General features: G+C 30.9%; 1 protein-coding gene across 1 annotated transcript in view; it reads right to left on the reverse strand.

The window, feature by feature from the left end:
* The window catches only part of LOC124370267 (xenotropic and polytropic retrovirus receptor 1), a 45640-nt gene extending 34646 nt beyond the window's left edge, over positions 1 to 10994 (reverse strand). Inside the window, exon 1 of the mRNA XM_046828558.1 lies at positions 10790 to 10994. The gene's annotated coding sequence lies outside the window, so the exon portion shown is untranslated. The remainder of the gene's footprint in view (positions 1 to 10789) is intronic.
* Positions 10995 to 11747: the final 753 nt, after the last annotated feature.

An 11747-nucleotide genomic window follows, 5' to 3' on the forward strand; every position in this document is an offset into this window, starting at 1 on the left:
TATGAGTACCATAGACATACACAAATTCTGTATAAAATTCCATAATATTTTAATGACAAGCTTCAACAATGCCAGTTACATTTGAACTATTTTGTATCTGAGTGGAGAAATACTAAGTCCACAGTAATATTAGTGAGAGCACTTTTGAAGTAATATGTCTATATCCTATTATAATAATGAATCAGGAGTAGATATATTTAGGATATATTATATTATTTCAATGTTCATTGTTAAGAGGTTCAAAAGTAAAAAATTTGGTACTGGCTGTTACTTATGTTTTAGCACATAAAGAAGCATTTCTGGTTTGGATGAATTATATCTCACACACACACCAGGATAGAGTTTGCTTTGTTTCCACGATAAAACAATTATTTATATGCTCTGTCTGAGAATCCTAATGTAGTTAAAAATTATATATATCTTTGGTTTTTGTAAACTTCTTCCAGTTTAAATTATTCTCAATGCCCTAGTAGTGTTTGCTTTGTTTTCAAAATCAAGAAAATATATCTTGTATATTTATAGGATGTGCTTTAGAAGTGATTTCTCAACTTCTCAATGTCGTAGAAAGATGACTAAGTCCTCTCCAGACAAAAATCTTGTACTTCTGGCCACTTTAATCTACTTTTATTCGAAGATACTTCCGGTGCCTTACTAGCACTTGTATTGTTGCCCCAATTAAGATAATATACATTGGCTTGAAAAACTTCTTCAGTGAAAAAGCACCCTCTTCCGGTGTAGTTGATGAAACAACAGACAAATGAAAGATTTGACTAAAGACCAACCACCAATAGGGGTTGAAATGTGACAGCATCCCTTAGAAGAACTATATTTTTGGTTTTGCAACTTCTCAACAAATTTTCATGAATATCAACCATCCATAGGGATTTAAATGGGGTTGCAACCTTTAGAAGAACTATATTTATATTTTTACAACTCCCAATCTTCCAGTGAGATGAAATTTGACTTACACTTACCTCATGACGATAGAAAATCAAAATAAATTTCTTAAATATCAAACACCCCCAAGGGTTAAAGTGAGGTTGCAATCCCTAGAAGAAGTATTATGTTGTATTTTTTAACTTCCCGATGTCCTTCAACAATGAAATTTGACACACATGAGATAACAAACATTTTTTTTTCATGAAAATCAACCACCTATAAGGGGGTTTAAAACCCCTAAAGGAGCTATATTTTTTATTTGTACAACTTGGAAATGTCCTAAAAGGATTCAATTTGACACACATGTTCCTTATCACCTACTTAGAAAAACAAAATCATTCTCATTAAGATCAACCACCCATAGGGTTTAAATGGGGTTGAAACTCAAAGAAAATGTATAATTTTGTTTTTAAACATCCAGCTGTCCTAAAAAGGTGAAATTTTACACATGTGTATTATGGAAAACTAACGTTATCCGAAATAATTTAAACTGGAAGTAGTTGTTTTATGACAGAAATAGATTTTTTTAGATAAATTTGATATATATATATATATATATATATATATATATATATATATATATATATCTTCTAAATCCGAGCTACAATATGAACACTACCATGGTACCTGAAGTAGATTGATTTCGTTCAATATAGTCACTTTTTGACCGAAGTAGACTTTTCAGACCACCGTCCTTGACCGGCAAACTCTACTATAGCTGTAAATGTGTTTAGAAGTAAACTTTTTGGTACAAACACACACACACACACACACACACACACTACATACAGAAGATCACAATGCCTGGAAATAGAGAACTTTTGACTAAAGTAGGCTTCTCAGACTGAGTATATATATGTATATTATCGATCCTAGAAACAAGGAAAACTAGAAATGAGTCTACAAATCTTAACTCTGAAATAAGAGCCAGTGGAAATTTGGTTCACCTTTAAAACCTCTTAGTAATGAACACTGAATTAATACATACCATATACATATATCTACTTCTGATTCAAAGTTATTATAGGACTTCGTCATACTACATCATACATGATTCCACTAAGATTTCTTTATATTTCTATATTCATTCATTCTAGTCATAAATATTTCAAGACTAAAACTGTTGGAGCTATTCATTCAAATATTGGTGAATGTTGCAGAGAACATTATGTATTTCATTGGTCTCATAAATATGGTTTCATTCTCTGAATTCAGGGCCTCAAAACATTGCTTTTTAAACTAAAATATTAGTAATTCTAAAATTTATAAGTAGATTAGAATATCTTTCAGTGACAATCAATAATAATGAGTGTTTCAAACGTTATTATGAAATAAATGCCTAAAATGTACCGTTATTCAATAGGGAAGCCATGTATAACTGCTAGTTCAATTATAAATGCTACTTCACATAATTATTATACTTGAAAACTTTGGTTATGTTAATGAATATGTTTGATTTTTGGCAATCAAGCAAGTAATGATTCAGTTAAAAATCATATGATCTGTTCTTGCAGTCTAAGAAGTGACAATAAACCATTAAGCCCTGAGATAACAACTATCATGTGGTTTTATTCTTGTGACTGTGGTTTTTAATGCTTTGAATGTAAACAACAATCTTTATTAATCCATAATTTCTTCCTCAATTAACCTAGTTTAGTCATACTAACTGTATTTGAAAGGATTATTGACATTTGCCACCGTTATGTTAAAAAACTGTCCCTTCAGGGTATGTCACACACATGTGAACTGCACCCTTGTAATTTGTACCTAGTTCTTATCATTAATAACAATACAAGTGGATGTCACAGGAGGAATATGAACTGAATTCTTGTAATAGGTATCTAGCTCTTATTACTAATAACTACAAAATTGGGTATGTCACAGGAGGGATATGAACTGAATTCTTGTAATAGGTATCTAGCTCTTATTACTAATAACTACAAAAGTGGTTATGTCACAGGAGGGATATGAACTGAATTCTCTTGTAATAGGTATCTAGCACTCTTATTACTAATAACTACAAAAGTGGTTATGTCACAGGGAGGGATATGAACTGAATTCTTGTAATAGGTATCTAGCTCTTATTACTAATAACTACACAAAGTGGGTATGTCACAGGAGGGATATGAACTGAATTCTTGTGATAGGTATCTAGCTCTTATTACTAAATAACTACAAAATTGGGTATGTCACAGGAGGGATATGAACTGAATTCTTGTAATAGGTATCTAGCTCTTATTACTAATAACTACAAAATTGGGTATGTCACAGGAGGGATATGAACTGAATTCTTGTAATAGGTATCTAGCTCTTATTACTAATAACTACAAAAGTGGTTATGTCACAGGAGGGATATGAACTGAATTCTTGTAATAGGTATCTAGCTCTTATTATAATAACTACAAAAGTGGTTTATGTCACAGGAGGGATATGAACTGAATTCTTGTAATAGGTATCTAGCTCTTATTACTAATAACTACAAAATTGGGTATGTCACAGGAGGGATATGAACTGAATTCTTGTAATAGGTATCTAGCTCTTATTACTAATAACTACAAAAATTGGGTATGTCACAGGAGGGATATGAACTGAATTCTTGTAATAGGTATCTAGCTCTTATTACTAATAACTACAAAAGTGGTTATGTCACAGGAGGATATGAACTGAATTCTTGTAATAGGTATCTAGCTCTTATTACTAATAACTACAAAAGTGGTTATGTCACAGGAGGGATATGAACTGAATTCTTGTGATAGGTATCTAGCTCTTATTACTAATAACTACAAAAGTGGGTATGTCACAGGAGGGATATGAACTGAATTCTTGTGATAGGTATCTAGCTCTTATTACTAATAACTACAAAATTGGGTATGTCACAGGAGGGATATGAACTGAATTCTTGTAATAGGTATCTAGCTCTTATTACTATAACTACAAAATTGGGTATGTCACAGGAGGGATATGAACTGAATTCTTGTAATAGGTATCTAGCTCTTATTACTAATAACTACAAAAGTGGTTATGTCACAGGAGGGATATGAACTGAATTCTTGTAATAGTTTGTACTTATTACTAAATAACTACAAAAGTGGTTATGTCACACAGGAGGGATATGAACTGAATTCTTGTAAATAGGTATCTAGCTCTTATTACTAATAACTACAAAAGTGGGTATGTCACAGGAGGGATATGAAACTGAATTCTTGTAATAGGTATCTAGCTCTTATTACTAATAACTACAAAAGTGGGTATGTCACAGGAGGGATATGAACTGAATTCTTGTAATAGGTATCTAGCTCTTATTACTAATAACTACAAAAGTGGTTATGTCACAGGAGGGATATGAACTGAATTCTTGTAATAGGTATCTAGCTCTTATTACTAATAACTACAAAAGTGGTTATGTCACAGGAGGGATATGAACTGAATTCTTGTAATAGGTATCTAGCTCTTATTACTAATAACTACAAAAGTGGGTATGTCACAGGAGGGATATGAACTGAATTCTTGTAATAGGTATCTAGCTCTTATTACTAATAACTACAAAAGTGGGTATGTCACAGGAGGGATATGAACTGAATTCTTGTAATAGGTATCTAGCTCTTATTACTAATAACTACAAAAGTGGGTATGTCACAGGAGGGATATGAACTGTATCCTCGTAATGGGTATCTAGCTCTTGTCATTAAAAACCATACAAATTATTACAAAACTTTTATTTAAAATATTGTAATCATTATTATTCAAAATTATGAATAACTTAAGAATAACAAGTTCCATACATAAGATCTTACGTTTTTTGAGATTTTTGTACTGAAATAAAATGCAAGAGTAATGAAAAGATGGGATTGCAAAAGACTAGAGATGGAGAAAAACTGAGTTATTATACATTAATGGAAGAGAATGAAGAGGAAAATAAATCATGATCTATGTAGATAAGTGATAAAAGTGCAGATCTATAGGTTTTGAGGATAAAAATTTGAAAACAGGTGTATCTCAGTTTCTTATATCGGCTGGTGCACTGTTGCATATCTTTTTAGTGAAGTTAGGGTATTCTTTTCTAGTAGGACTCACACTACAGCGAAGTTCATCCAGATTTATTGGGTGTAATAAGTCAATGATGTTCAGCAGTTGAGTGGATAGGATACTATTATAGCACTAGTCAAAGTAAAAGAATGTCTTATTTTAAAAGGCAAAGTTACGGCTAAAAGCCCTCTGTAACTCAGCCTGGAGACAACCGCTTAAAGGTGACTTCCAAAACACCAGCAATGGCTGGGCTGGAGAGCTGCTTACAAGGTCAGGATCACACAGCGGTCACCCATCCAAGCAGAAGCTACGCTCGATGTTGCTATACACCAACCAAAATTTACTTGTATGTATGAAAGGGAGAAGATGTGTTGATAAAAGCATATATGCCACTGATTTACTGTGGGGTCAAATACACAATAAAAATCATATTACCTCTTGTTACCATTCCCTTATGCACAGGGAAGACGGGGATAAGTGAAAATCTTTAATTTATTATTTAACAAAAAAATTGTAGCTACTCAATGAAAAGCCCACAGAAAAGCCTGAAGATTAGGATATGAATTTGCAAGTATTTAAAATCTGGCCAAAGGGAATTATCTGATTTTTTATGTGTAGTATTAGTATAAGTACCTAGTATTTAATTCTCTTCAGTAGTAATATTCATTTAAATTTACAAATTCACATCCTTATCTTCAGCCACAGAGCCTGATATACAAATTGTCAAAAACTGCTAATTGTAATGTCTGTATCCTGTATAATTCTTCATGTATGAGCGGAAGTTTTCTCCATTTTTCTCATCTCCAACAAAGGTATCTTAACACTTTCACTGCTGGTCTATACTGAGTGACCTCGACCAAGTCACTCCACCTCGGTGTCATAAAGCATCTGCTGCAGTCAACGTTTTAAATAGCTGTGACTCTAAAATGTTTAAAAAGCAACAAAAAGTCGATTGCAGTACTTTAAATTATTCTTGAATTAGCTATTATAAGTGTTTAAAAATACTACTTTTAAAATAGGTACTGTTATGTAAAGAACTTACATAATTTTTTATAGTTTTTATTTTATTCTGTGTGTTAAAAATTACAATTAAGCTGTTTATAAAAATAAGAAAATATGCTGAAAACATATCAATAACAATATTAGTTATTTCAATATCTAAGTAATTTAAAAGATCTTTCAATTAGGTACATTAGTGTCTAAAAAGCAACTCTATGTCTAAAATTCACATTCTTTTGAACTTTTAAAACTCAATAGTGAGTAACTATAACATCTAAATTTTCCGGATCACACCATGTTGAAACTTTGATAATACAATTAAATTTGTTACATATTTAATTGTTAAGTATCCACGCAGTTTCTGTTGGAAATTTTATATATTAGTTTTGATAAGTTGATGATTCCAAGAATTGAGATCCATTTGGAGTGTTTGACTGTTATAGTTAACAATTGAAAAATTATGGTAGTAAAATATTGTATTAACACTGTATGTTAATGGAAAGTTTTAATTTTCTGACTTTGCACAATCAATGATATATCTGTCTCAATACCATTAATTGACACTAATTCTTGAACCTTTTCTAGGATAACTGAATGAGATTTTGTCAAAATATGCCACTGAAAGCGAATTATTGTATCCGATAACCTTTTAAGTAACGCTCTTGCACACAGTTCTACCTGATTCAATGTGCTTCTTCCGAAAGATCATATGAGAACAAAACTGTTATTGAATAAAAACTAAAGTAGAAATAACTAAACTGGATTTCAATAGAAAATTTATACACAATTGAAAGCATACAATTAAATTTAAAGTAAAGATTTTTCAGTTCTAGTAAACTAGTAGAATTATCACTTGTTTTGTTTGCTTAGCTGATGTTATTCTATCCAGATTTTGAGTGTTAACAGACAATTGATTTGCAGACGGGTGGTAAACTCTCAAATTGGCAAAAACCAGCAACAATGACCAGTGAACCAACTGTTGACCCAGTCAGATATGACGTAATTAGTTAATGGACCGTGATGAGATATTTTCCTGTTTACATCATCTACCAACACTGCTTTGATCAAACTAATTGAGTGATGCCGCTGTTGAATTGGAAATCATTCACTAGCCAATAAAATAAAATAATAGTGACTTACATGTGTGTTAATGATGGAACATTAATATTTATGAGAGTTAAGTGGCGCTTCACATAGCAAATTGAGTTATCACAGCAGCTTGAAAATTGTCATCCATACTCCATTGCAGAAATAACTTACTTAGAGAGTTAACATTATTTTGTTGATGAAAATACTAATCATCAAACTTCTGTATATTTAAAAAATAATGATTCAAATGTAAAGTTAACATTTTTTTTATTTTGATACTAGAAGACAAATTTAAATTGTAGAACTTTGGCCTTTAGTTCCATAATTCTATTCCAAAGATTATTTAGATATCCATATGACTTAAAATAGTTACTCAAAGGAAAAAATTAAATCTTAATGTTTAACACTTAAATTAAGGAAGTCATATTTTAAATATAAATAATAAACCATGACGAAAATATTGTTAATAATGAATTTTGGGTTTAATTGGGTTTACCAATTATTTTATGAGTAAATTGTACTTAAGTATTATTTATAAACAAGGTAAGAGTACGCCACACCACTTGTCGCATAACAGGCATCGCTGAGGCTGCATGAAAAATTTAAAGTCTATAACTCATTCCATTCTTGAGATGTCCTGTCTGCAGAACAGACAACGATAAAGAAAGAAATTTTTACATCCCCGGCAGACAAAAGAGAAATCCTGCGGCTACTGAGTGATAGTCTTCAATGATGATCAGCCAAATTCCAGATATAGACATGCACTTTCATAGAACTCAGTCTTTATTATGTAGAAATGAAGTTTCATGCAAAATTTAAAGTCTACAGATAAAATCTTTTGTTGAGATATCTTTTGAATAGTTAGACTACATGTATTACTATGTCACTTGTTAAAATGTCTTATGACTCTGCACTCAGTTTGTTTACATATTTTTTTATTATGTGATTTTCTTGTTAAAATAAAATTATGATTACCCTTTAGGTAAATGTAAATATATTAGCTAACGTTCAGACAAATAGCATGGAGTAAGCTGCACCATCATCAAACTCGATGGTAGCCTACCTACCTAAAATGAATCTTCATGCAAAATTTGAGGTGTATATGACAGTTTGTTCTCAAGAGATTGTCCGGACAAACAGACAGACAGAAATGACATTTTTTCAGCCACTTGAGAGATAAACTTCCTAAACATTCAACCAGTAAATAATGTAAACTCATATCTAACTGGTTGAAATTTAAGAAAAGACATTTGCTAATTTAAAATGTTTGCAAATTAATTGTTTTTGCAACTTGTACTATAGTAATATCTGAAATGTTTAACTTTTTTTCTATTTTAAACTTTCATTAATTCAAGTAAAATACAGACACCCTGATTTAGAGAATAATAAATAAAACCGATAAAAATTTAAACATTAGCTTGAAATTTGAAGCAAAATGTTTGATAAATTTATTTCAAACTCCTAAGGACAAGAGGACAAAGTTGATAGATAAAATTAATTTGGTTACATTTCAGACTTAAAACAAAGTTTAATACAATTAACTTTCAGCTATCAATTATTCCAATTTCCACACTTGTGAAATCGGTGGTGCAATCAATTTTTGGTTGGGAAAATACTTTATTTTATTTTAAACTCATATCCTATTTAATATAACTTCCCTGAAGTGAGATAAAGTGAACATTTTTGTTGATAACTGCACACTCAATTACAGGAATATGAAGTAGAAATTCAAGCAATTTTGTAGTAAAAAAAATAATGGCTAAGCTTATTAAAATTGTGAAATTTGTATAATGTGTACATGCTTTACAGCTTCACATATGTGATGTGTTTTTATTGATGTATGGCTTAGAAAAATTAAATATGTTGTAACTAAAAAACACATAATTCATTCCGAAAGTCTTTTATGTACAAAAGTATAGTGTATAAACAGTGAGTAAATAGTGTAAAAAGTTTACTTCATTATCTTCCACCATTCTTCTTTGGGCCTGATTATGAGATGTCCCAAAATTCTACTACAAATTCTTACCACTCCTCATGAAATAATTAAATGTTTACATATGTTTAAATTGTTCAGAAAATTTAAAGCAACGGCACATAAATATTTTTAAGAAGTAAATAATATTTCAAGCACAATTATTGCAAAAGTGTATGTATGAATCCTTGAAATCAATAAAATCAATGTTCTGCAGTACAAGTTGATGGTAAGCAATAAAAAAACAACCAAGTTTATTTATATGCAATGTATATAAAGGGAGATCTAAACTTGGTGTAATTTGGCATTCATGCCTTTATATTGGAGTTTTAATGGTTAGTTCTCAGAAAATAATACACCTATTACATTCAGTAACAGAGAAACACAATCGGATTCCTGCTTTTTCAATTCATGACATGTTTGATAATGTTGAGTTATCTGGCTTAGATGTCTCCAAGCTTTTAGCATTCTATATGAGGTTAGTTGAACACAAAAGCCACATTTAATGCCATGGCAAAAACTATATATATATGTACCATATATACTTATATTTGTACCATACAAATAACATTTGAATAATTTTTGCAGCTTGTAAGTGGGTTTGCTCTTTTAAAAATTAATTTTTAATTTTTCTACAAGTTCTAGAACTTTGAGACCATCAGAATCCATTCCTTGATCGTAAACAACCCATTGACAGATGGAAGTGGTAAATTACAAGCAACTTATGAGCAGATTGGAGATTTTTACTAAATTTTTCTGTGATATTCTCACTAAACATGTGCTTTTGAGTGTCAGAACACTCACTTCCTTACTTTAATCCCTTTATAGAGTGTATTATTGGATGCAACTGGTTTGGATGTATCTACAGAATAAAAAAAAAATTATAAAATAGTCTTGAAAATACATTTTATTTTACACTTGATCATAACAAAAATATTTTGCTACTTTAAGCAACTTACAAGACAAAGAGATACAAATCTCTAAATAATAGTCAGAAAAAACTATTGACTAATTTAAAAACTATAATAATAAAATTAGTCAAAAAAAAACACACACGCACACACGCACACACGCACACACACGCACACACACACACACACACACACACACACATATATATATATACATATATATAAATTATATTTCTTCAACTATGAAGCTAAGTAGAGGATATACAAATTTTTTATATATTTTGTAAAGAAATAAGTAAATTTATCTCAACTAATAAAATATTTAAACCTTAATGCTAAGTCAAGAATAGATGTTATATACTTCTGAATTTTTGCGATTTGCTTTTTTATATTTTAAACTGAAATTTAATCAAAAAATACATTTCAATCATGTAAGAAAAACATGTCTTAAATGGGGGCTGGGTCAAGTATTATCTCAGTAGGGGACTCCATTAACCCCAATATACTAGAAAGTTCAATGTTTTTTATCCTCTTTTCTCCATTTTGTCATGTACCCTTAAATTTGATTACCAAAATCCACCCATGGTACTTTTAAATAAAAAGTTTCATATAACTACAATTATGCATAATAATATTATTCAGGTGCATTAAATTAAGCAGGGAAAATGGTTTGATTAAAATACATACATTACATTATAAAGTTAAATACAATTATTTGCGTAATGTTTAAGAAATAGATTGAATTTCACTGTTATCTGTTGTAAACTTGTGATTACAGGAACGAAAGGCTGCATTCCACATGTAGTATAATTTCACATGTTCTATCAAAACAGAGAAAATCATCTACACTTACCACTGAACAAGTAAAGATAGTTCTCAGTGATTCACAATTAAAAACTGGAAAATTCTGCTTCATTGTACAAACCACTTATTCATTAAACTCGAGTGCATAAACAGTTTCATTTCTACACTTGGACACTACTTAGCAACCTGACACCTCGAAGGCAACTGACCGACTGAATTGGCGAATTGTTGTCTATAGTAGAGCGCTCTACCGGCCGAGCGGCCAACTACTGATAGTCATTTACATAACCTCATTTAGTGATAAGATAAAACAAGTTATCCTTGTCGTCTAAATGATCCCACTTCAGTGTTTAATAACGTGTTCACCAAGAGGGTCTCAGAATGTAATAGCTTCGTGACAAGAGTCCACACGATAGTGTTATCTCTGGAAGTGTTAATAGATCAAGTCTGTACGAAGACGGAAACGTCAATATTAACATTACAGCGAGCGGAAATTGACTAGCTACTCTGTCACAAAATTGAAGTTGACGATATTAAAGAAGTACAACATTTTTATGTTGAGAAACTTGACGACTCCGATACTTTAAAACTGCACATTAAACGATAAACGAGACTGTATATTGGCAGAGGTACGACTGCCTAGGACGTGGAATGACGGACTGAAAAACATTGAGAAAAAGGAAAACAACAACTTTTGATTACATGCCATCAAAACATTGAAAGATTTACAGTATAATTGATTGTCCAGAGATCAGTTACATTGTATTTTTGGGGATAATTTTGAATGGCGTGTAAATATAATTTATCCAAATTTTTACATTTTCAACAATTCAATATTCAGACGCTTAAACATGTAATGCCTAATGAAAGGCACACTTGAGTTGGAGCTAAATTTAAAGCAAGTTTTGATAAACATTGTTATTCAATATTGACACTGATACACTTAATCAAACAGGACTGATGTCTGAACCTAGTATGGTATACGTTATCAGTACGACTGGCATTCA

Source organism: Homalodisca vitripennis, chromosome 1, assembly GCF_021130785.1.
Source record: "Homalodisca vitripennis isolate AUS2020 chromosome 1, UT_GWSS_2.1, whole genome shotgun sequence".
Lineage (NCBI taxonomy): Eukaryota > Metazoa > Arthropoda > Insecta > Hemiptera > Cicadellidae > Homalodisca > Homalodisca vitripennis.